Here is a 26155-nt window from a genome sequence, read left to right on the forward strand (position 1 = left end):
ACACTCAACCCCTCCATTTAAATCTTTTAAAAGCTACATTTACCAAAATAAACGGAACATACGAGGTATGGAATCCACCTTGTGGAAGGGCTGGCTTTTATTTGTCACCTGGTAAATCAAACCACATGGGAAAGTGCCACATGAGGAGCACGCAGTGGCCGTGCTACCCTGCACTTTATTGGCTCATCTCTAATCAGAACCAGCTGATAATAAAGAACAGAGTTCATGGGAATCCACCCCTGGTTGAAAGTGAGTATAGGGAGGACTCGGGAAGCCCAGGAGCACAACAAAACAGCTGTAATTGACTTATGGGGTCAGGCTCTGGGTAAAACTAGGGGACAGAGGTGACGCTACAGCTGGTGAATAAAATGCTGGCTCCCGGGTCACCTCTGACTGCACAAGAGGAGCCAGAAAGGCTTTTGTTGCAACGCTCTCCTCCCTGCAGGCTCTGCTCTGAGGCTGCTACTTGGGGAGTTCTAGAAGCGTGTGACTATTCTGAGCTGTTTGTCCACACTAGCTATGATAATGACAGTAATGATGGTGATGATGGTGGTAATTGTGGTGATGATGGTGATTGTGGTGATGGTGGTGATGGCGGTAATCATGACAATGATGTTGAGGACAATAATGATAGTAACAATGGCGACATTATCATTTTGTTATCATGACCACTATCAATAATAACAAAATAAATTAATCTAATAAGTAAGGCTTCTAAGTATTTCTGGCAGTCAAGCAGCTTCTTTTCTACACTGTGTCTCATTCTAAGTTGTGGAAGATGCTAGAGAGAAGTCCAGATACCCTTAGATTCAGGAAGGAACCCCTGCTTCATCCTGCTGTAGGTGTGGCTTAGGGAGTGTGTCCAGCTGCTTGAGTTGATCGGCTTTCCTCTTCTGAGTCATACGCTCTTGTTCCCAGCACTTGCTCTGACTGTCCCTTCTCCAGAAGTGCCCTTCACCCTCTCTGAGAAGCCAGCCTTCAGGATCACGTGAGATGCAAGCACACTAAGCTGCTGTCACCTGCTGAGAATGGAGTCCCACTTGATCCCTGTAAACGCTCTGGGAAGGATGCAAAGTCATCACCATCTCCTCCCTGGGAAGGTGTGGAGGAGGTTCAGAGAGTGAACGTCATTTTCTCAGAGTCATCCAACCAGAATTCAGTGAATGCCCTGACCTCCTCACTGGGTACCTGTTGTGCCCATGGGTTTTTGGAACCCAGTTTGGAAACCTCTACCGATCCACTCTGCCATGGGCCTTCTCAGTGTGTGGCATGGTCTTTCCAGCAACAGGTGTGATCCTGATGAGGTTCAGCAGCAGCCAGGGTGCCGACCAGGCTTGTGTGGCCAGATGCATCTTCCTAAGCTTGCTGGTTCTCCCCACAGACCTGCTGAGACTGGAGCACAAAGGCCTCTGGTAGCTGGGCCCTGTTGGGGGCTGGACAGAGAGAGCAGGTGAGCTTAGGGCAGCTGCTTGGAGCTTGGTGAGAACTTTCCGCTGGGGTATCCACAGGGCGGCTTGGCTCCTGGGTTCACCAGTAGAGCAACAACAGGAAACCACAGATTGAGGCCCTGCTGTCCCTGTGGGATGGACCCCCATGTCCCCTCAGGCCTGGCATTGTCTCTTGATGGAGTAAAAGTGGAAAGCGGAAACCCCACGCACAGCAGGTCAGAGTTGATGTGTTTGCCTACACGTGTCCCGAGGGAAATCCCAGACCTCTCCACCCGCCCCCTCTGCACACACACCAGGGTGTTCTCTATTACCAAATACCTGTTTGCTGAATACTGGCAGGCCCAGCCCTTCGGTGGGGCTGAGAGTAGACTCAGAGGCCCGGTCTCCTCCTTGCCGTCTGTTGGTGGTAATGGCTGAGAATTAGGGAGGAGCCTTCTCAGATCTTTCTAAAGCAGGAGGGTGCAGAGAGAAGAGTGGCGTGGCAGGGAGGTCACGGGGCACTGCCCCAGGGTCCCTCGACTTTAGTGGTGCATACCAGACAAACCCCAGAGGCAAGCAGAGGGTCAGGGCAATGGGACTGCTCCAAAGTGCAGGATGCGGGGGGGAGACTCTGCAGAACAGACCCTCACTGCACCAAAGTCCAATCCATAGCACCAAAGCCCCCACTAAGGAACTGCGTGGCCGGAAAGGCTGTCCTCCAGAGGGCACTAGCAGTTACATCCTGGTATCTCCAAACTCCCCTGGAGCTCTTTCAAATAAGGGTATGATCATCGTCCTCAATACTACAGTGGTGAGTATCCCCGCCTGTCAAATCAGGGTGTGGATCAGGACCATACATCGTGGCTTCCTGTGTGGTCACAAGTGCATGACATCTAAAGACAGCTTTGTAGTGTGACCGCCACCCTGCAGCACCCTGGGACATGGGGCTGGAGGGTGGGCTCAGAGTGGCAGAGAGCCCTAGTGCTGTCCCAATGCAGCAGGTCTCAGATGGGCCTTGGAGTCTACATCTCTAACACATCCTCAAAGAAGGCTCTACTGCTCCTGGGGAACCCTCTTTTAGAGCAATCTTCCTTTCTTGAAAACAAACAAACAAACAGACAGAAAACCCCAGGAGCTTGGCCATGTTACATCTTGTTTTACCTATCCCCTGACATCCTCTGGAAACTTCCAGAAGCCTGGAAGTTTTCGAAGAGCCACCTTCCCCCAATGACTCCAAGGTGTAGCTGGGGTGAGATCCCTGAGCCATGCTACCTGGCAACCTGCTTTGGTTGTTATTTGCCTATTAGTGCCTAATGTTTGCTTTCTTTTTTATTTTTATTTTTTAATGTTTGCTTTCTTTTTTATTTTTTAATGTTTGCTTTCTTGACATGTACTGAGTGCCTACTGTTTGCCTGGTGCTGTGAGAGAGTCTTGGTGGCAGAATACAATGTTACTTGTCCAGGTCACAGCCCTCAAGGGACACATGTTTGGAACATGCTTTGGTGGCCCTCCAGATGTGAGGGTGCCAGGCATCAGGCCCACCATGAGAGTATTGAGTGCACTGGGGGCAGAACAGGAAGCAGAACGCCTCCCTAAAAAGGCAGAATCTGAGCTGGATTTTCCCCCGTGAGACAGGATTTTGCTATGTAGCCTGGACTGACCTGACACTTGCTATGTAGGCCAGGATGGCTTCCAACGCATAGCAACCTTCCTGCCTCAATCTCTGGGTGCTGGGATGACAGGCATTTGTTACCATGCCCAGCACTTGTGCTGTGATTTGAAGGTCAGACAGGTGGTGCCTGTCTGGTGGCATCTCTAGCCAGCTCTGGACTGGCTGGTGTCATGGGAGCAGAGAGCATGAGGCAGGAGTGACGGGGTGAGGGAGGTGCAGCCAGTGTGGGGTGTTCATGCTCAGTAGTGACTTGTCCTCAGAGCATGAGATCTTGTGACCTGCCGCCCCTAGAGACAGGGTGTCACTGTGTAGCCTGGACCTTCTTGAACTTTTTATCCTCCTGCCTCAGCTTCCTCAGTGCTGGAACAACAAGTGACTGCCATCATGGCAGCTCTTGCTACAGCTCCTGATAGAAGCCAGGTGTGGTAGTTTGAATGTAACTGGCCCACATAATCTCTTAGGGCATGGCACCATTAGGAGGTTGGACTCTGCTGGAGTGAGTATGGCCTTGTCGGAGGAAGTGTGTCACTGTGGGGGTGGGCTTTGAGGTTTCCTATGCTCAGAATACTGCCCAGTGTCTCAGTCAACTTCCTGTTGCCTGAAAGATTTAGGACTCTCAGCTCCAACACCACGTCTGCCTGCATGCTGTCACGCTCCTCACCAAGATGACAATGGACTCAACCTCTGAAACTGTAAGTGAGCCACCCCAAGCAAACATTTTCCTTTGTAAGAGTCGCCATGGTTGTGGTGTCTCTTTACAGTAACAGAAACCTTAACTAAGACACCAGGGTTTTCACTTGGGAATGGAAGGGAAGAGCTGGGTCATCGGCTGGGTCTTCTAAGCAGTCAATTCTCCTCACTGTGCCTGGGGTCAGCAGGGCAGGAGTATCAGAGTCAGCCTGATGCTTGCAGATCTTCCTTGACGGGTCAGTGTGACACTGCGCTGAGGCCAGAATCGGAGGGTGTGTGTCAATTAATTTTTCCCTGAATGTCTTCCTCCAATTGCTGCCCTCACCCAGTTCAGCACTGGGCTTCCCTTCCAGCCCAGAGCTTGAAGAGTTTTAAGGCAACTCCTTCTCAGGGCAGATCCCAAGAGCTCCCAGCTTTGAGAGTCCCAGACCACCAGCCCTGTAAAGAAATCCATGTATTCAACAGTGCTTGGAAAGTTAAAATCAAGGCCTTATTCTCATGGTCAGGAAAACTGATGGGAAAGTCAGACAAAGGACCTTGGATACGGTAGGTGTGGGGCCTCTTTTGGGCTCTGGCTTTGGAAGGACAGTGGGACCTGGGATGCTGATCTGGAACCCAGTATCAGAGGGGGGTGCTAGGCAGTGTCTCTATCCTCCCAGTGGAAGGTGCTAGAAGCAAGGCTGAGTTCCCTCTGACTGAGGGCATGATGGCACCACGGCTGGGACAGAGATCAGAGGCGGATCTAAGTTCTATCCTGGAGATGGCCCCTGCTCTGTGGGGTGGACACACCTAGGCCTCCCTTTGGGAAAAACTCACTGTGTGCTCCCCCGAAGACAGAGACCAGATCCAAGGCCATCTGCCAGGGTGGTCAACACACAGTAGGGTTGCTCTTGTGACAAAGTCCAGGGAGACCATATGACCCATAGCCTAAATTTTTAAAAAAAGGGGCTCTCCACAGTGCTGCTGGGAGCCAGAGTGACCTAAGCTACCCAGTGTCTGCAGGAGCGCCTGCCCATTCCTGCGCCACATAGCTTCAGGAACAAGGATATTCGGCCTGGGAGGGGTTAATTTAAGCAGCTTGGAGCCCACGTGTCTCTGCAAGCAGACTGCTAAGAGAGAATCCTGGCTCCCTTACCCTCTGCTGTGTGGCCAGGAATAAGATGCTGAACCTCTCTGCTCCTTGGTGGAAGGCCATGGTAGTTCTCCGAACACACTTTGTGACTCAGCCATGCGGGTGGCCGTGAGCTGCATCTGCACGGTGTCTTCTGAGAGACGCCTCCTCTCTGCCCATCCTTGGGACTGCTGAGTGAGCAGCTAACAACTGAAGAGATGGGCTCAACAGACACAGTCGTCCTACACGAGGTGAGGTGGATCCTTGAGGGAGAGACCATGGTGGCATGCTGAGCAGAAAGTCCCAGCCCTGGGCATCAAAGGGTGAGTGAGAGGCCTGTTTGCCCCCAGTTCTCACTTTTTACCACAGCTCAGAGCAAAGGGAGCTGGAAACTGCTAGAGCTTGTTTTGGGGACTAGGGCAGTGGCCTTCATCCCACTGTGCTTCTATGTTCCCATTCATGGCTGGTCCCCTTCCCTGGGCAAAATGACAAACCATGGCTTGTGAGGCTCCATCCCCGCCCTGGAAGATGCCTGCTTGTCAGGTGGTCTGATGGCAGCAGCAGAGTCTGAGAGCATCCATGCCACTCTGCAGGTACCCACAGCCTTCTAGCAGCTGGCACCTGCTCCCTGTGTGACAACTGTTTCTGGGCCTGCTACCTCCACATTCCTTCCCATTTTCAAAAGACGAAGGGATCACCAGAGCCCTGGCAATGGATAACCCTGCATCTGTTAGACTAGGACAGAGAGAACCAACCTGTGGTCACTAGGAAGAGGGGCCAGGTGGGAGAGCTGAGCATGAATGAACAAAGCCCGTGGCAGCCAACTGCCTGCAACGCATACGCTGGGGAGCTGTAGTGCTCCCAAACTCACTCAGCTGTGTACCAGCAAGCATGCCCAGGCTCATGCCACCGCCAAGGTTGGATTATATGTGCTTGAAGATAACCCGTGGTCTACATTCCTTGACATTTCCTCCTACTTAAACCAGCCCAAAGAGGACATTTCAAAAAGAAACTATCCCCATTTATTTATTTGTTTTTATTTAGTGTGTGTGTGTGTGTGTGTGTGTGTGTGTGTGTGTGTGTGCATGCTCTACAGTATACATGTGGAGGTCAGAGGACAACTTGCAGAGTCTGTTCTCTGTGTCACCATGTGAGTCCTCAGGGCTGGCAGCAAGTACCTTCACTCTGAGCTATCTTGCTGACCACAGAGACTGCATGTTTTAGGTCTCTGGCTGCCTGGGATCTAACTTGTTACTTGGGTCTCAAGCTGCCCTGCTTCTGACCAGTTTTTTGAACAAATACAGCTAAGGGTTAAAAGTTTCGAGTTTACCCGAATCCACTCAGGGTTAAGACTGGCTTTTACTGCAGAATGAGTTGTGCTCATGGACAACCTAACCTTCCACGCCATTCTCAGAGGATGAGCATCCTGGGCCTAAGAGTGTCTCCAAGCAGCAGAGGACCAAAGACTCACATTCTTGTGTGGGAGTCTCTCCAAAGTTGCTGACGTTCCGCACTGTGTGTTTTCGCTCCCTTTCATTGGAAGCATCACTCAATGGCGAGACAGAGACTCAGACTGCTGTGACCTGAGGCCCCTGGGCTACACACCCTGGGCTCTCTGACTGTCATTCAGTCTAAACTGAGGTCAGCTCTGCAACCTTGCGTCTGCTTGCATCTATTCTATCATAATGTTCTTGGCCAACTGTTATTTTTTCTACTTTTTTCTTGTTTTAAAAAGGGCAATTAAGCAAATATTGGAAGCTATAATAAGAACTGAAGCTGAGTGAGGGAGGAACACTGGCCACCAGGCCTGCACTGGGGTGGGGGAGGGACGCTGGCCACCAGGCCTGCACTGGGGTGGGGGAGGGACACCAGGCCTGCCCTGGCAGTTTTGCTGTTGTACCCGTTCCTCCCTGGCTTCTTGGCTGCAGTGCACAGATGGCAGCCTCTAGGTCCAGTCTCCAGACTCCACCTCTCCTCCAGGCTTGAGGGTAGTGGTAGCTCCATCCCCACGTCCTTCCTCAGGGAAGGGCACATGTATGGGCTGGGTGCCTCATCCCTTTCCCTGGTCTCCGCTCTTCACCACGGTCGCAGCAATGACCCAGGCTCACTGTGGACCGGGCAGAGCAATGACCCAGGCTCACTGTGGACCGGACACAGCAATGACCCGGGCACAGCAATGACCCAGGCTCACTGTGGACCGGGCACAGCAATGACCCAGGCTCACTGTGGACCGGACACAGCAATGACCCGGGCACAGCAATGACCCAGGCTCACTGTGGACCGGACACAGCAATGACCCGGGCACAGCAATGACCCAGGCTCACTGTGGACCGGGCACAGCAATGACCCAGGCTCACTGTGGACTGGGCACAGCAATGACCCAGGCTCTCTGTGATTTCTTGTGGGCTCACTCATTCTACCACATAGACATGTGCTTGGCATGTCTCCACTCATTCCACCCCATAGACATGTGCTTGGCATGTCTCCATTGTGGAGAAATGGGCACTCAGAGACATTAACATGCCAGCCTTAAGGTCATGGAGGCGGAACATGGCATAGCTGAGACTCAGGCCCAGACCTGACACCAGTGCTCTCTCTGACTGCCAGGGCAAAGTTGCTTCCATTTTCATTTTGGCAGTTCATGCCCTGCTCAGATGCCAGTCTCATGTTTCCTTGGATTGTGGCTTCACTCTTAAGATAGCTGTTCTTTCAGCGAATCTGTCACAAGTGTCGTGTGTTTGGCACGTGAATGCCGCACAGGCTCATGTTTTATCACCAGGTTCTAGCTAGCAACGCTGTCTGGGGAGACTGTGGAACCTTCAGGAGGTGGGGCCTTGCTCCAAGAAGTAGGTGCTGGGGGTAGCCTTTGAATGTTACACTCCCCAGTGGTTCCTGCCTTGTTCTCTGTTCCCTGGTCTCCCACCAAGTGACCAGATTCCATTGCACGTTTCCACTGTCACAGGAGGCACCAGGCCCTCCCTGCTATCACAGACCCAAACCCTTCAAAATCATGAGCCAAAATAAATCTTCTCCCCCTTAACTTGTCTCTGTAAAAAAAAAATGACAGCAATGTGAATAGCAAAATCAAGGCAAATTCACTCAGCAGGTGCCATAAAAAACAAAACCAAAACCAAAAACCTGAGTGCAGAAAGCCTGCCTGGCATGAAATCCCAGCCAGTCTTATTGGCCCATTTCATACTGGCCCTGTTGAATGCCTGCATGTTGGCTCTACGCCCGTGTTACAGGTGGGCAAGGCGAGGCTCAGAGGTGAGGACTTGCCCAGCTCTCTTGGGAGTTAGCAGGCAGAGATGAGACCATCATTCCTCAGGCAGCCCTGGGCACAGCTCCTCCCCTCCCTCGTCCCCGCTGCATGCTGTCTACCTTCCTCCCCAGCGGCGTGGCGCACCTGTAAGTGGGTATAAGAGTGAGTGTGGCTGTCGGTACATCGTGGACACGGGGAAGCAAGGGAGAAGACTGGGAGAAGGAGGGTGCAGTGGCTACGCAAGGCTCCCCGTTCTCTGTCCTTGTTGATCTGAGAGCAGGCAACAGATGCCACAATGTCAGCAGAGGAAACATCGTGTCCAGACAAGTCAGATGATCCCACCCTGAAAATCCCCACTGGAATGTGTTGCTTGTCTGATGGCCTGCCACGCTGCCATTGGAGCCTGGGAGGCGGACAGTTGGGTTGGGCCGCAGATAAAGTCAGGCAAAACTGGCCCAGCCACTTTCTTGCCTGGGTTCCTGCAAGCCTGGGTTCCTTGGTGCCCAGTGGCTGGTGCCTGGGTAGCTGTGTTGGTTTGTATTTAACCTCTCAGGGTTCAGGCTTGCTGTCTGCAGCGCACACTGGCCTGAGCGTCTACCCTGTCTGCGCGATATCTCCCCCAACCCCCCGTATCTCCCCCAGCCTCCCTTACAGGAAGGCTGGAGGGAGAGATGTACCGCTCCAGAGGTCAGAAACTCAAGAGATGGCACCAATGGATCTGGTTCTACCTCTCAGCCCTGAGCTCTCCCAGGGAGAGGTCAGCTATCTGGGCCTTCTGGGTGAGGTGGTGACTGCTGCGCACATATGGGTGCTCTGCCTGGTTCTTGGTTTAGGGAGTCTGCACCCACGCTGGGCCCTCCCAGGAAGGTTGTAAAGGGAAACTCCTGGGTGAAGGAGCTGGCTGAGGGGCTCTGTCATTGGCAGCTGCAAAGCCTAACTGTGTGCCACCTTGTAGGGTTCCTTTTTCCAAGGATGAAATGAGACATGTCCAACACAAAGAGAATGACACACTGCCAAAACAGCATAATGACTCTGTGCTGAGACCCTGAGCCCAACCAGTGGTCACGTGCATCTGACTGCCAATTGGCTGTGACAGCCGTTGGGCTCCTGACCTGACTCCAGGCCTGTGTCTCCCTGTGACTCTCAGTTCCATATGTGCAGAAGCGACTGACCCAAAGCTGAGGGCACGGTGCTGGTGCCCATGTGGAGCACACACAGGTTTTACTCAACATGTTATTTTGTCCGAAGGCAAATGGCTCACTAATCCTCATTTTATCCCTACTTGTCAAAACCAGCCCGAGAGATTCCATGGCAGAGCTCACTCACACAGCCGGCTAGGTAGTGTGATTTCATCCTCTCTGAACCTCTCTGTGGCTGTTGTTAAACTTGGCCCCAGCCACATGGGACTCACAGATCCCAAACTTCAAACAAACAAGAAAACAACACCTCTAACCCTCTGTGATAAGTGGCTTTATCAGGCTCAGATCCCAGCTGGCAGGCTGGCTAGTGGTTCCCTGTCCTGATATAAATAAGTGCCACCTGTTTGTGCAGGTTGACGTGGTCACTCTGCCCTGTTATCTCCGAGGAAGCACTAGCTGGGCGTGGGGCATCTGGCAAGGGTGGAGGGAATAATAACAGTGCTGGCCAAGCCCCGGGGTGGCCCTGGACCCTGCTAGAGCTTGGCTGAGCTGTGCCTGGTTATTGCTTCCTGGAAGGTGGACAACTGAGAAAGGGACTTTCACTCCTTCCTGGCAAAGTGGCCCAGTCCTGAGTCTAGACTGTGCATACAATGGCAGGGCCTTCCGGATTCCATTCTCTGGTGGCTGCCAGTTTCCGAAGCCACGTAGCTAAATTGGGATTTCCTGAATTCCCAGAGTCTTCGTGTTGGAAGGGGCTCCTGGAGCTGGGGGAGGGGGCAGCAGGCAGGTCAAGGGTCACTTGACTGGTCAAAATGAATCAGAGCTCAGTTTGACCCCAGATTACACAGAGTCAGCCAGGCCTGTGGGATCTCATACCCTGGGATAGACAAGTAAGTGTGGGTAGTTAGTCCGTACACTGCGGGCTTACTGGAGCTTTCAAGGGCAAAGCAGGTGGTCAAGCGTCTTAGGTGTCTGTCCTTTCCATCTGCCCATCTTAGTGTCTTGGCCTGGGAAAAGCTAATCCAGGTTTCTGCTCATGTCTACCTCCAGTCTAACAGCAAACCCCAGCCACCTGCTTCCCCACTCTGATGGCGTCCAGCTACCTCTCCACACCCCTCAAGCACCCTTACCAACTTGGGTGACTGCCGTGGTTTCCACACCGGTCTGTGCCGTGCTCTTGGTACCCCACACTCCTGAGTAAGCCTGGAGCAGGGTCCACCTCCGCTCAGATGGGCTCCTATTGCCACAGAGATTTCTCCCCTTGTTGTTTGTTGTCCCTGCTGCAAATAAATCTCTGGCCTTCTCCCATCTTGTCCCCTGCTACCACTGCTCTGGCCTCCCTGCCCAGCACACTGTGTCTCGCTCAACCTGTTCAGGGCCTTGGCTCCCTCACTGCTTCTAGGGGCTCTACCTGCATTACCTGTCAGACTCCTCTCAGATCAGAGCACACCTTCCTCACAAACACAGATACATGCTTTTCCCCTGCCTTGATTTATTTTTATAAACAAGGTTAACGTCCCTCAGACTTTCCATGGATTTAGTAACTATCAACCCTTCCTCAAGTCCTCCTCATGGGCACAGACGTCAGCCAGTTACATAACCAGCATGTGGAAGACCTCCTGGCACATAACAGCTGCTCAATAAACAGCCATCAATTGGACAGACATCATAGAATATGTTGTTGAATTATTTATCTATCTTGATTTCTTTAGTTTGCATATTAACTTAAAATATCTGTTGCCAGGTTCCTTCACCTTACCAGTTATAAAAGTAAAACATTTTGACTAGTTTGGGATTTTTGTTTTACTTAGGGTGAGTCTGTCAAATACCATTTATAAACATACTGGTATCCTTGTGGCCACTGCCTGTGACACTTAGAGTGAAATCACATCCCCGTATGGAGGCTTCTACCCCGTAGGCTTGATCTTGGCTGTGATCTTTTCTGTCCTTTGGTCAAAATTTAGAATCAACAAAATTGTCTTTCAAAGTTTCCTTAAACTATTCTTAAGCAGATTTTGTTTTTGTTAGATTTGAGAATGGACTTCTACATATTCCTCAGTGTATTATGTGGTGGAAATCAAGTAGATTTTTAGGTTTTTTTAAAAATTCAGGTTACATTCAGACAAACATTAATTGTCAACTTGATACACAGAATCATCTGGAAATGAGGGATTGTCTAGATCAGGTGGGCTTGTAGACATGTCCATCAGGGATTGTCTAGGTCAGGTGGGCTTGTAGACATGTCCATCAGGGATTGTCTTCATTAATAGGTTAATTGACATTTGAAGACACAGCCTAATGTGGGTAGCACCATTTCCTAAGCAGAGAGTCCTGAACTGTATTAGAGTAGAGAAGTTGAGCTGAATACAAGCACACAAACAAGGGAACATGTATCCATTTGTCTCTCTCTGCTATTGACTGTAGATATGATGCCACTGGCTGTACGGATTTACTGCTTTGACTTCCTCACAGTGAAGAACTGTGACCTGGAGTTGTGGACTTAAATAACTTTCTCTCCAAGTTACTTTTTGTTAGGACAGTTTATTATAATAATAGAAATGACACTGAAGGGACCAGATCCTCACCCAGCTCCCTGCTTTAGCAGCCATGACAGACTTCAGAAAAGGCTCAGCAATATAGGCCTCTGACTCAGTACATGTTGCTGAGTTTCTGGCCTTCCAACCTTGTGGGACCTGCCCTAGTCACTAGGAGGTCAGATACCCTCCATGTGACAAGAAATCAATCAGGAGTTAGCTGGTGAGCTCTGGATGTGATTTACGGTAACAGTGGTGTAACAGAGGCATACAGAGCATAGTAACTGCCCTGGGAGGGCCTATAGGCCATAGCAACCAGTTGACCAATCAACACAGGGCAGGTCTCCCATGTCCAGAAGTGCACCAGTCCTGAGACTGTTGTGGGCCTCTAGATACTCCCCTTGCTCTACCCAATAAATCCCCTTCTTTGAGACACCTTTGGGTCCTTTTCACTCCACCCACCATGTGGAATGGACAGAGGGCCCGAGTTAATACAGTTAACTCATTAAATAATAAAAGACTCTTGGTGATTTGAGGGTTCAGAATTTGGGCACAACAAAACTAAGATATACCATTGCCATTTGTGGAATGTATTTACTGCTATTAATATCTTACAGATTCTGTTGGATTTCCATTGAAGACAGTAGTAATATTATCTACAAATAGCCACAGTTTTTGCCTCTTTTTCTAATTTTTATCCTTTTCTCTTAGTTTGTCTCCTCTTCTGATTCCTAGGTTGTTGATTGGTTTTATTTTGATTTAAGACAAGAGTCTCACTGTGTAGCCCAGGCTAGCCTCAAACCATTGTTCTTTCTGCCTTGGCTTCCTGGATACTAAGGTTCCAAGTGTGCAGATGTCCCACTCCATCTTTCCTCTGTGTGTGTGTGATCAGTCTGCAAGTATGTATTCATGTATGTGTATTTGCATGTGAAGGGCAGAGTTCAACTACAGATGTCTTTCTTAATCACTCTCCGCTTTGTTTTTTGAGACAGGGTCTCCCACTGATTGAACAAGACTGGCTGACAGTGAGCCCTAGAAATTTTCCCGTCTCCAGCTTCCCAATGCTTAGGTCACAGGCACACCAGCTTTTTATGTAAGTGCTATGGATCAGAACTCAAAGCCTCATGCTTTTATGGTGTGCTGACTAGTCTTATGTCAGTTTGTCCCAAGCTATAATCATCTGAGAAGAGGAAACCTCAACTGTATGAACACCTCCATAAGATCGAGCTGTAGTGATTGATGGGGGAGGGCCCAGCCCATTGTGGGTGGTGTCATCCCTGGGCTGGTGGTCCTGGGTGCTGTAAGAAAGCAGACTGAGCAAGCCTTGAGGAGCAAGCCAGTAAGCACCACCCCTCTGCATCAGATCCTGCCTCCAGGTTCCTGTCATTTGGGTTCTTGTCCTGACTTCCTTCAGTGATGGGCTAAGATGTGGAAGGGAAAGTCAAATAAACCCTCTCCTATCCAACTTGCTTTTGGTCATGGTGTTCCATCACAGCAACGGTGACCCTAACTAAGACACATGTAAGCGCTTTACCGACTGAACCATCTCCCTGACTTACAGTTTTCTTTTACTGTGATATCACAGGGGCCAAGCCTGTTGATAAAATGCCAAAAGGAAGCAGGGATGGTTGGCATTCTTAATAGTAGAAATCAGAAATCAAATTCCTTGTTAAGTGTGAGGTTCATGCTAAGTCTTTAGTCTCGTTCAACATGATGATGACCGAGCAGTCTGCTTCGTGGACTCTCATCGGGCCTCTTGCCCACTAAAGTATATGTTTGGAATTTTGCACAAGAAAAAAATAATGAGAATAATACTTGACCCCATGCATACTCACAGGCCTCTTAGAATAATATCATTCCTTCAAATTCTATAAAGTGTATTGTACTCCGAGTAGAAATGCTACTTTAGATTTAGGTTGATGATGAATATTTGTCATCTAGGATTCTCTGTGTATGTGTGTCTCTCTGTCTCTCTCTCTGTGAGTGTTTGTGTGTGTGTGTGTCTGTGTGTGTGCGCGTGTGTGCACATGTGCGCGCACTCAAAATGGAACAGAGTAAGGATCATAGCTGTATTTGCTCAAATCTCTTTTTTTTTCTTTCCATTCTGCCCAGATGACGTCAGCAGCTGATGAGTAAGTATTGATAGACCACAGACCTAGCATTAGGTTCCAGAATTCGCTAAGGAAACCAAGAGTGATGAACGTTGTCCTCAGGCAGCTCTAAGTCACAGGAGGGCTCTGATGAACAATAGATAATCAGATCTACTAGTCACAATATATGAGCTTGTTACAAAGACACAAAGTGTCTAGAAGAGAAAAGGATGGGCTTGGTCAGCAGGATGGGATAATTTCTTTCAGGTCAGGGTCAGGGAGCTTCCCTGGAAAAGAGTTAAAAATGGCTGCAGGAACTGTTACTTCAAGGGATCAGTCCCAGGGTCTCCCCTGGTGTTCAGAGCACTTTAGGGCCCCCACCTCTGGCTGTCTTGATACAGTCTCCAGGAACACACAGCCCCTGAAATAAGATCTTGGAGAAAGAGCTGCAGGGATTCTCATCTGCCTCACCACCACCCTTCCCTGTCAAGAGTGACTGTCTTCAGCGCATTTGATGAGGAGAGAAGAACTAAGAACCAACAAGAAGCCAGGGCCCCCACACAGTCACAGTCCAGGCTCCAGTCTGGTTTCCCAGGATGCAGGCAGGCAGCTAGTTGCTGCTGACGCCGGTGTGACCCTGGAGCCACCCCTCCCACAGAACATTTGTCTTCTCCCCGACTGCCCTATGGCCCATGGGGCTGCAGCTCATATTTCCTGGGCTTTGGCGTGGGAGCAAAACGGGAGAGTCTGACAAGAATGAGGAAGAGCCAATGGGGAGCCCCATCACGCTCCACACCCTGGACATGTGCAGGATGCGAGTCTGCGGCACTGTGGAGTCTTTTCTAGGAGCAAGGTACCGGGCTCCGTGCCTTTGCCATATCTGTGCACCGTAAGATTGCCTCCTGAGGATGCGTAGACTGGTCAATTTCTCATGCTCAAACCTGATCTCTTGATGTCAACTCTGCCAAGGTTGGCTCTTTCTCCCCCTGGCCAAGTTGCTCAGTGCACAGTGAGGTCTCTCTCACACCCAATCTGTCAGCAGACGGACAGGCTTATCTCAAGCAGACTTCACTTCTTCTCCACTGCTGCCACCCTGGTGGGGGTCCAGGCTATTGCCCACTGCACGGCCACCATTGCCAGACCTCACCCGGCTCCTTGCTTCTTGCCCAGCAGCTGACTTGTCGCAGCTGGGGGGTGGGAACATCTTCAGCTCCAAATCAGCCTGACAGAAAAGTTGTCTCAGCCATGACCTGTGTGTACACCCACCTGCCGCCTCCTCTCTCTCAGTTCCACCTCAGTGACACGGCAGGGATAGAATGGGTGGCCAACCACTCCTGCAGAGCCCAGAGGTGGGCTCAGAAATGGCATCAGCATGATGTGGGTGACTCCGTCCTGAGTCATCCGAATACTGCCTGGATGTACAGCCTGGTCCCTGGCCCTTACAGCAACACCATGAGTGTGTGCCCTGTGGGTGCTAGATCTAAACCCTCACAGCAGCAATGCACAGTACCAGTCAGCAAGCCATCCCTGCTTCCTCCATACCAGCCTCCAAAGTTTCTCAAAGGAAAAGTCACAATGCTTTTATAATTAGGTACAAGACGGTAAATGTTAAAACGTTGCTTCTCATTGACTCTGGGTAGCTAGTCACACGGTTACAGTCAGTTCTTATGGACTGTGTCACCTGAGAACCTTGAAAAGTTATGTCACCTTCTTTCCTACTTAGCTGTCTGTTGCTGTGATAAACACTGTGAGCAAAGGCAGCTTGGGGAGGAAAGGGTCTTGCAGGTCACACACTGTGTTCAAGGGGAGCCAGGGCGGAAACTGGGGTGGAGACTATGGAGGAATGCTGCTTCCTGGATGGCCACCATGACTGGCTCAACCTGCTTCCTCTACAAAAGAGCAAAACAAAACAAAAAGCAAAAACAAAAAAACAAACAAAAACAATAACATGCAACGTTGTTCTTGTTCTGACTCAAGACTATTACACTGCCACGGACAAACACAGGGAGTACCACCATTTCCCAGGTCGGGGTGTGTTTCCTTTTAATAGCTATCTAAATGCATGCTCACGTATTTATTCTGAACCCTTTGGTCAAATCCAAGATGATGCGCTCAAAGTGAAAAAGAAGTTGGCATGGTTTTGATATCTTGTCACTTAGATCAGGCTCCTAGACATGTTGTGACCAAAGATGAAAATGTATAGAGGAAGAAAAACAAGTAGCCAGGAACCTTCAGGGTTAACCAGCGACATCACTGCTGTGATGTCACCAACGTCATTATTACCATCATCGCCACCACTATCACCATCACTATCACCAACACCATCATCACCATCAACACTGTCCTTGTCACCATCATCTCCACCATCATTGTGGTCAATGTCACCATCACTAACTTCACTTGACCATTTATCTGCCAGGCACTGTGCTATCTCAGGACATGTGTGGTCACTGTCCATCCTGCCAGTGCCTCCCTCTCATTTTTCCCCTCCCACTGTATTGAGTTTTCTTTCCTGGCACTGTATCATACATCTATTTGTTTATTGGTCTATTCTTTCCCCTTCTCTTTTGCCCTGCTACAGATTTTATTTGTCTTATTGGCTACAGGATGCCCAGGGTCTAGTCTGGTGCTTGTCAATAATAGCTGAATAAAAGAATGCTCCTCAGATTGAATCTGGGTCTCCCCAGTGACTTTTCTCAGGGCAAACATCTAATCAGGCCTGGAGTCAGCTGGTTAATGTGATGCTCTAGCTCTCTGGCTCCCACTTCCCAAGCCTCGTTTCTTCTTTGCTGCAGAACCGCAAGGCCTTGGGACTCCCAGCCTCCACGTCCTTGGTGATTTCAGCTGAAGTGAAGGGAAGGCATCTGCACCCTGCTAAGGGGAGGGAAAAAATGCTTGTCTTGGAGAGGAAAAGCACTGCCCATCTGCTTCTGTGCATTCTCCAACACACTTAAGAGGGGACTTAAGTCAGAGCCATTTGTCCAAATGGAAGCAGGGATGGGGACTGACTGACAGCACTCTTATTAAACCCTAATTTATCTTGGAAATCCCAAGATCTTCGGGGTCAGAAGTGACTTTGATCCTAAAAACAGAGCGAAGAGTAGTCCCCACAAAGCCCCTCCATCTGTCTGCTCTCCTGACTTCAGGGTGGGGCTGCAGATGGGGGCTACATGGTGTTGAAAAGTAATTAGTTCCCTGTGGTGGCCTAGAGAGCTGCCTTTAGCACTAACACCACCACAGCATGGGGGCGGCATGGTAGTCTCCTCGGCTCCCTAGGTGAGGACATCGGTTGCATAGTGAGGCATGCCAGATGGTTCTAGGACAAACCTTGCTATCTTCGAGGAGGGAGAAGCTGCCACTACTGACTGGGGAGGGCTGGTGCTGGCTGGGGTGATTGGTGAGGGAAGGGTTGGTGCCAGTTGCAATGGTTGAGGGGAGAGAAGTTGCTAATTGTAAGGAAGCAAATGATGGCTGCTCTAATGTATTTGTGGAGAGGGAGAATCCAGGCTAAAAGGAACTTTGAGAAATGTTGCTATTGACTGGGGAGTCACCCAGCATCTCGATGAGTCTAAGTGCAAGAATGGATTCAGGATGGAATCTAACAGGCTGAGACACAGCAGGGGAGTGGCCCTCCCCCCAACAAGAAGCAAATGCCCTTCCTCCTAAACAGCTGGAGAGGTTCTGATAAGCAATCCCAGATTTGTGGACTTATTAAAGTGGGGCAGGGGAGTTGACACAGGGTTATCAGCTTTTATTGTGTCCATTAAGTATTTTAAAATAACAAAGCAAACCAATCAACAAAACCAGAGTCCAGTCTTTACCCTGATGGCCCATTTCATTTTCCGAGGAACACTTGCACACAAAAACGGGCAGAGCCAACTCCCAGGTGAGTGCTGACACTCAGCAAAGAGCTGTCTCAACCCTAGCTGACACAGCTTTCTTGGACTTCTCGTTCCTTCTTGAGAGGAAACTGCTTTCAGATCAGCCCAGCTCAGGATGTAGTTTCACTAGGAGGGCTGCACATCCCAGCTAGGCTAAGTGAGATCAATTTATTAATTAAATACTGCCTGCTAATACATACTGAAATACTGAGTAAATACTGATTGCTTTCAGTGTCTCTTTATATTCAGTGGGCCCCATCGGGACAATAATCTCTACAAACAGGAAGGAATGTAGACCACTGATGCACACAGGGCCTGAGACTTCACTTTCACCCCAGGGCCCTGAGAGCTGCTCTTGGTGCCCTTTTAAGATGTTCATTCCAGGTGCCTGAGAAGGTCAGCTCTCCTCCACCTCCATGCTACTCTGTCCTTCTGCTCCTGCTCTACACGATAAACTTTCATGCCTTTGTGTAGATGAGCAAGAAATGGGACCTAGGTGAAAATACTATGTATGTAGTCCTGTCAAACTTCCATAATAGTCATCTTAAAAACAGAGAAGGCCAGCTCATGCCTGTGGCCTGCTATTGTGCAAAATAACTACTGGATAGTCAGAGTGTCATTTCAGCAAAAGGGCACACCACAAACAGGAAGCAGGGCTGGACAGAGTGCATTTGTCTATCTCCCCCTGGTATGCTACAGTCGGCAATCGCCCCTTCCTTAAGTGTTGCAGTCGTGTTGTTGGAGTAAAAATCAAATGCGGAGCATAAAGAGTCAAGTCTTGGTTTCCTTCTAAAGTGACCATGAGTTACCCAGAGTTCAGCCCATGTAAACATCATAAGACATTTTACTTGTTGACGAAGATGGTGAGGATACTGATGGCGACATGATGATGATGATGATGACGGTGACAGTGATGTAACGATGATGGTGATGCAGCTGGTGGTGATAGTGGTGTAATGATGACAGTGGTGATGGTGCTGATGGATAGTGCAGATGGTGGTGGTGATGATGATGATGTAAGAATGGTGATGACAATAAGGGGATGATAGTGGTGACAGTGATAATGTGGTAGTGATGATGGTGATAGTGGTGATAAGGGTTTGGTGGTGGCGGTGATGATGGTGATGGTTGCCATGTCCAATGAGTCCTGGCATAATGGTTCTGACTAAGGGCAGCAAAGGAAAAAGACAAATACACAGATGCCACGGTTAGTGAAACTTGGGTCAGGTGGGCTATGCTTACTCTGATGGAGTGATACTTGCTACAACTGCAACCAGAAACCTCCGTGAGTTTATTATGTACAGCACTTGTGGATAGGTAACACAGCATCAGTAGGAGGTCTCTGTGGGTGGACAGCCCCAGGCCATAAACGTTCAGAGGGAAGAAGCTTCTGTTGCTAGTTTTGTACACACTGGTCACTTGCTCAAACTGGAATACTTGGGGAAAGCTTTGCCACCCCTTTGAGACTGACCCATATGGGAAATGAGTTTTTAAGTTCTCATGAGTCTAATGTTTGATCTTTGTCATATCTGTCAACAATACACATTCTCTTAGGACTTCCCTCATTCAGGGCTTCCTCTGCCCCCTACAGATGGTGACAGTGGTGAAGGTTAGGATTGCAGTGTTGATGATGATGATGGTAGAGATTATGACAATGGAAACAGCATCCTACGTTCTGTAAGCATACCAACATGGCCAATGCTGACATGTGTGCTTTATTGATTGCCTTGAAAGTGTGGGGTGGTTATGTGGTTTTATGGTTGTTCCCCCAGATAACCCAGTTTACTTCATGAACCCTATATTTACAAAGCACTTTCACAATCTGGGCCCATCCACCCATGGTACAGATGAGACAACAATGACAGTCTAGAGAAAGAGAATTCTAGATATTTGCATTCTTACCCAGCACTGTGGACATTTATAACCACATGATGGCATTTTGTAACCCACAGAAGGGTAGTCATTGTGTTTAGGCAGCAAGGAAGCACCCCTTTTGACCTGTTCTGTCCATTGGACATAGTCTTGGTGATCCCACACTGAACTCCAAGCCTTCTAATACCAATGACTTGAATTAGCCTAAAAAACTGTCTCCTGAGTTGTGAGGACCAATACAGTGGTGTCCCATGGTAGCCAGGGAGGTTCTGGAAGGACCCTGTGGAGTTGGTGTTTCCTCAGATGCTTGAAGGCCCAAGTTTGCCTTTTTGAGTAACCAGGTCACTGATCAGAAGCTAACATGTGCCTAAGGGGGTTTCTCTACTTGTGGTGATAAGAACCAATGGTGGTAGCCCGGTAGCCCAGCCTGAGGCACGCACTGCCAAACCACCAGAAGCCCTGGAAGGAGGCTGCCACCAGTTGCCAATCTAGAGCAGCAGCCAGGATTTCAGAAGTGGAAACACCCCATGGACCTTGACTTAGAACCTTCTAGGCTGACACTTGATGTGTGAATTGCACACCAGCGAGTTCCTTGCTGTGTTTGGGGAAAGCTAACTGTGTTGGAACAGCGATGACCTCACTGGGATTTGGCACGCTTGAGAGCTAACACCATCGCTAAGCTCACAGTGGCTCGGTTTGTCAAGCCCAAAGCCATCCCCACAGTGTCTCCTGGCTCACAGCCCACAAAGTGGAAGGGTATACTTCTGCTGGTGGTCCAGGACCACGAGAAAGCTCTATGTACCCCCACAGGATCGTCGTTGGTCTTATGTAGAGGGCACAGGGAGAGCTAAGCCCGGCCAAGGCAGGCAGAAGACTGTGAGCCGGTGTTCTAGGGAATCTGCTCCAAGCACTGTTTTGTGAGGAGGAGCGCTACATGAGATGGCATACTCTGGAAAAAGACTGGGTCTGTCCATCCCTGGAATTGTTCAGAATTCAAGTTGCCCTGTGGTTGGAGACACTGTGGGAAGATCTCAAATGCTGGAGTTTTGAATGCTGGGGGAAGAGGGGAGGAAGCCAGGGCGGAGACAGTCTTAGTCAAGTCTGTGGTCTGCTGGCTTGTGCTTTCCTGTTGTGTAGCAACACTTCACTTAAGTGGGTGGGGCATGAAGTATCAAGCACTCTTAACCATTGGACAGGAAGCCAAGAATTAGCACCGGTTCACGTGACTGAAGTTCTAGAGTGTGGCTGTGGCAATGAACACAGTTCACTCACGCGGACCACCCAAGGATCTTACTGGTGATGGAGTGACTCACACTTTAGACACAGTTCTGACAACTCCTTTGACTGCAACCGCAGCTGAAAGAAAAGGGCATTTAGGAAACGGGGAGAAGATGACATCACTGTCCTTGGGGATGAAGCATGTAAGACTAGCCTATCAGCAAAGAGGGGACTGACTAGATAGCAGACAGTACCAGTGAGGGAGGAATTCTGTAGACCTATTTGAGGTCTCTTCATGTGAGAGAAAACAGTTGGCAAATTTTAGCCTCACATAAAAAGGGAACCAAGATAAGGATCATCAGTGAGGATTTACTTTTTGTTCAGAACTGGGGATGCTCGAAGTCCCACCCACAACACTGTACAAACCAGGCATGCAGTTCACGACTGTAACCCTAGCACTTGGGAAGGGGAGGGAAGAAGATCAGAAGCTCAAGAGCATCCTTGGCTACATAGTGAGTTGGAGGCTAGCCTGGGCTACATGAGACTCCATGTCAAAAGCAATACATACATACATACATACATACATACATACATACATACATACATATTTGTTCAGCCAGGTTTGTTCAAGGTTGAACAAAACAAAATGATACAGAACATATTTTTTAAATGTATAATGTAATATTGAAAGGTGATAAACAGCCTGAAAATTTACAATCCTCATGGCAGATACATAGCCAAGATTCAAATCACCAAGCAGTAGTCCCTGTAGAACACAAGCACAATGAGAAGATGATAGCAGGAAGGTAAGGGAGTCTCATCGGGTGCTCTCCCACACATGGCATGCACCGCCAGTTCTAAGTCAAAAGACTTTGCCATGTTAGCTACCAAGCACAAGTGCAAGTGCCGCAGAGCAGAGAACTTGGAGCTCAGCCTCAGCTCCGGGCAGCTATGAAGGCAGGCTTGCGGGGTTGGAAGTAAGTGACTGTGAGAGGGGCTGAGCGCTGGTCCTGGTTCCTGCTGTGTCGTGAGTGTGCTTGGCTTTGGGACAAAATGCACCAAGTTGAGAGGTTGCAGCAGCCATGCCCCTCTTGTATCCAAGGGAATTGACCTGTTGGTCTATTTGCTGTTCATTCCACCTCGGGACTCCATGTCTCCTGGAAGGGGACCTGGACTGTGAGACAGCATTGCCCTGGGGACTAGCCAGAGCAAGAGGGGTAGGGGTGGAGTGGGGGGGGAGACCCCAGTTCAGTGAGAAGAAAGCTCTGGTACTGGAACCCAACAGCAGGCCTCAGTTGGCTTTGTTGTCTGTGGCCTATAGGCCAGTTTTCCAGATGCTCACAGCTGTCCTCACTGGCCTTACTACCCAAATGCCTAGCCTGGTTCTGTCTTCTAGCTACCCAATATACTTGTGAGTGCTCACACATGAGGTTATTCCTAGAATCAGACCTAGCAGGACATGTGCCCATTTGCTTCTAGTCCCTTCCTGTCATCCCCTCCCCCAGACACACACACACACACACACACACACTCGATTCCAAATGTACATGGGTTTCAGGCTATACAGCTCCCTAGAAGATTCTATTGCCTTATAGAGACTGCCAACAAATGGACATCTCCTAACAAAAGGTACATCTGACAGAGCTGGTTTCCTTGAGAAGATGGGTGAACATCACCAGCACTCAACCACAAAATCCAAGACCCGGTTTCCCCCAGATGTGTCCCTGACCACAGGCCTTTCCTTTACTGTTCCTTTTGTGAGTTCTAAGCACCAATGGGCAGAGACCTGCTTGTGGAGCTGGCAGGATGAGAACGTCCCATGGAAGTGATCCAGCCGAAAAAGGCTGGCCACCTCAGCATCACACACACACACACACACACACACACACACACACACACACACACACACACACACACACTCCTGAGGCTCCGCCCCATTAGAGAAGTCACCCTGCATCATCCTATGACATCCTGTGCCATTGGGTGCCACTCCCCAGGGAGAATGGTAGGGAAGCAGAGCCGCAAATGAGAATCAGGTTTCTCATCGAAGTCACCAACCTCATAAAGATGCATAGACCACTGATGACACAGACACACCCTTGTGAGCCCATGAGTGGAAGGCTACAGGGAGGGACCAAAGTGACAGGGACTCCAGGGTTGACAGGAAGTGGCCCAACCAAGAATAAGGTGGGTGCTGCCTTCACAGGGTAACATAGGGTCTTGATAATGCATCTCTCAAATCACCATGGAAACCTTGCTCAGTTTGCCCCTCCCCCCAGAACAGAGTGCGTAGGTGTAGCTGTGGAATTCTCACCAGCGGGCATTCTATTTTCCCAACACCGGAATCTGTTCCTCTGTGTGATGAGTAAGGATTTGGTCAACAAGTGCAGAGAAGCTGCAAGCCCTTCCATAACTTTGGGAGTCTTCAACAGCCACTGGCGTATCTATTGATTTACGGTGCTTTTAAAATGGGAACATCGCAACTATGACGCAGACAAATAGCTACTCCTGATATGCCAGAAGACCTTGCCACCTCGGGCAGAATACCCCTATGGAAACAGGAGCTGGGCTCCTCCAGGGCTGTCACTTTCGGTGACAGGCTCTCAGCAAGCCACAGTCTTCACCTCTCCTGCCTGCCACCCGGACTGGGTGCCAGTGTTTTCCTGCTCCTGGTAGGCAGTGGGGTATTCAATGCTTCAGACACTTGGAGAAATGTGCCTTCTGTCATTTCAGAAACGGGCTGAGCAGTGTGGAGTGCCAATACCTCCTGAGAGACTGCAAGCCAGGTCAGAGATAGGGGAAGCTGATAGCCAGTCACAGGTTAACAATAGATAAACACACCCAGAGGGCGACTGAACTCTGAACTTTCCCTCACCTACCCGACCCTCTTCTAATTGTTACCAATTGGTGTTCCTTAGCCCAGGCTTTCTTTGTAACTGAGCTGCTGAGCTCATTCCCCACCGTGTGACCCTTTGCTCCAAGTCCCTGGTCCTGATCCGAGGCGGCACAAGTCGTGGGATGAGAATCTGGGGGAAGCTATGTGGTTAAAAGTTCCTTCTTCCCTTCGTTGTAAAGGGTCTGGGAGGCCACTAAGGCCCCTCAAAGCCCAATATCAGAGGTCATGAGAACAACCCAGACCTGAGGTGTGTTTTGCCTGTGGCCATCTAGGAAGTAACACCCTCACAGAGGGAGTTTTATGGTGAGGGGATCCTGCCCTCACTGGCTTTGTAACACACATACTGGATAACCACGTGGGAGGTGCCAATTGGGTGATGGGTTCAAGCCGGGTGAAGTGGTCTCTGGTCTCCACACAGGGCAGAGATCTACGCAAGTGTGAGTCACAGGCGAGTCCTTGGCATCTCAACTAGATCAGGTTAGCTGTCAACCCGTCACTGTTGTAACTATGAAATCAGCACATATCACCAGTGCACACAGTAGGTTGTTTTCATGTAAACAGACCTGCAGAGAAATAGCAGTGCTTGCTTAACTCATTAAAACCTCATCTGGTGAAAGTCACTTAGCTGATAAGGGGAGTGGTGTGAAACCCTAAGTCAGCCACGCCAAGTGTGTTTGCCTTGCTTGGGTGGTTCTGAGCACCGGGTGGGGGGGGTGAGGGGGGTGGGGGGGTTGGGGGGTGGGGGGTGGGGGGGTTGGGGGTGGGGGGGGTTGGGGGCTGCTGCCTAGAAACGAGATATAAATGGGGACAGAAGCTCTGAGCAGTTGACAGAGAGGCTGTGTGTAAAGACCTGGAGTTAGACTGATTCATCAGGGAGAGCCTGTCTGGTGGCCCCAGCATGAGGTGCCCTCTGAGCAGCTCCTTAGCCCCATGAGGGGTCTTGTATGGACAAACAAGGGGAGCTTCTGAGCCCCATACCGGAGCCATAGCCACTGGTCACCAAGGCTGAGACATCCTGCTTACAACCTAAGTCTGCAGCCTCTCCTGCCAGCCTTGGTTTCCTTGCCCCTAAACTAGGCAGCACCAGGTAAAATGGGGCTGAGTTCAAGAGAAGGCATAGATCTTTGGACACCTTGCGTCCAAAGACGGTGAACCCACAAAATATGTCACCCTGAATATTGGGAGACTGGACACTGGGAATGAAGAGGCCCCAAGAGCTGGTTCCAGGTCTCTTCCTGTCTGTGCATTTGCTGCCTGTAGAAATGTCACCCTGATCTCTGTCTTTGTCATTACAGTATCCCCTGATCATCTCCATGCCTTTTTGTAAAGATGCCAACTATACTCAATTAGGGGTTCACCCTGCTCCAGGATGACAGCAGCTCCATAATTACACTCAAATAAGAGATCCTTGGGATGCAAATGTGTGATGGGGGGGGCACAGTGCATGGGCCTAAAACTCTGGCATTCCTGCAGAGCCCAGCACCTTGGAAGATCCTAGGTTCTGCTGGAACACTCCCAGCGACACCCAGGGAGCCGGTGGGGTCCTTGGTTCATTTGACGCCAGTCCCTCTGAGGGACCCTTCCAAAGCCCTGGCTTTCACGGTTTAAACGGAGCTTAGAGCTGTAGCCATGGTTCTAATTAAGGGTTGACAGGGCATGTCGTGACATCATCAATAAACCAAGTGCAGAAAAAAAAAGACTTCACGTGGGCCTGGGAGGGCAGTCCCAGGTCTGGTGTGAAATTGCATTTTGTAGCCAATAAAACACCCTTCTGGGGATCATTGGTGAACTCGGGTGCGGGATGCCACAAGCTGTTCTTCATGTCTGGGAAGAGGCACTCACACCTCCTGTCTGTCCTTATAGGGCCGCAGGCATGGGATCTGACGCTCTCCCTTGCCGGCAGCTTGAGCAGGTCAGTTCCAGTGCCCCATGCCTGAGGGGAGGTGTTTTCCAGAGCATGAGAGCTCCATAACTGCTTGGCAGGGACCCAGGTGTGGCCATGCATCCTCAGGCTATGTCATGTGTCACCATGCACCCTGCCTAAGTGAGTGATGGAGATTCAGGGACAGAACACCAGTCCAGGCTTGAGGATTAAACTCAGCCTCCGTGTAGGGTTGGAGAAGCATTTTCTGACTTCCTGAGGTGCTCATTTCTCTAAAGCTCAGGACCAAACAGAAACCTGGCTCCCCACCCCCACCCCCAAGTGTGCAAAGGTCAGAGGACAGCTAGGGAGGCCCTTCTGCAGACACCACCTACCTTTTGTTTGAGCCAGGGTCTTTCATTAGCCTGAAACATTGCCTAGAAATGTTTCAGCCAGCCAGTGAGCTCCAGGAGTCCTCCTGCCTCTGCCGCTGCTGGAATCA

General features: G+C 50.0%; 1 long non-coding RNA gene across 1 annotated transcript; it reads left to right on the forward strand.

Moving 5' to 3' along the window:
- The first annotated feature begins 23263 nt into the window (after nt 1-23263).
- Nucleotides 23264-25471, forward strand: LOC121136622. The gene is made up of 3 exons (XR_005873664.1): nt 23264-23682; nt 24211-24269; nt 25088-25471. It is a non-coding gene; the product is annotated as an uncharacterized LOC121136622 (long non-coding RNA).
- The last annotated feature ends 684 nt before the right edge of the window (nt 25472-26155 follow it).

Source organism: Mesocricetus auratus, unplaced genomic scaffold (assembly GCF_017639785.1).
Source record: "Mesocricetus auratus isolate SY011 unplaced genomic scaffold, BCM_Maur_2.0 Super-Scaffold_6723, whole genome shotgun sequence".
Taxonomy (NCBI): Eukaryota; Metazoa; Chordata; class Mammalia; order Rodentia; family Cricetidae; genus Mesocricetus; species Mesocricetus auratus.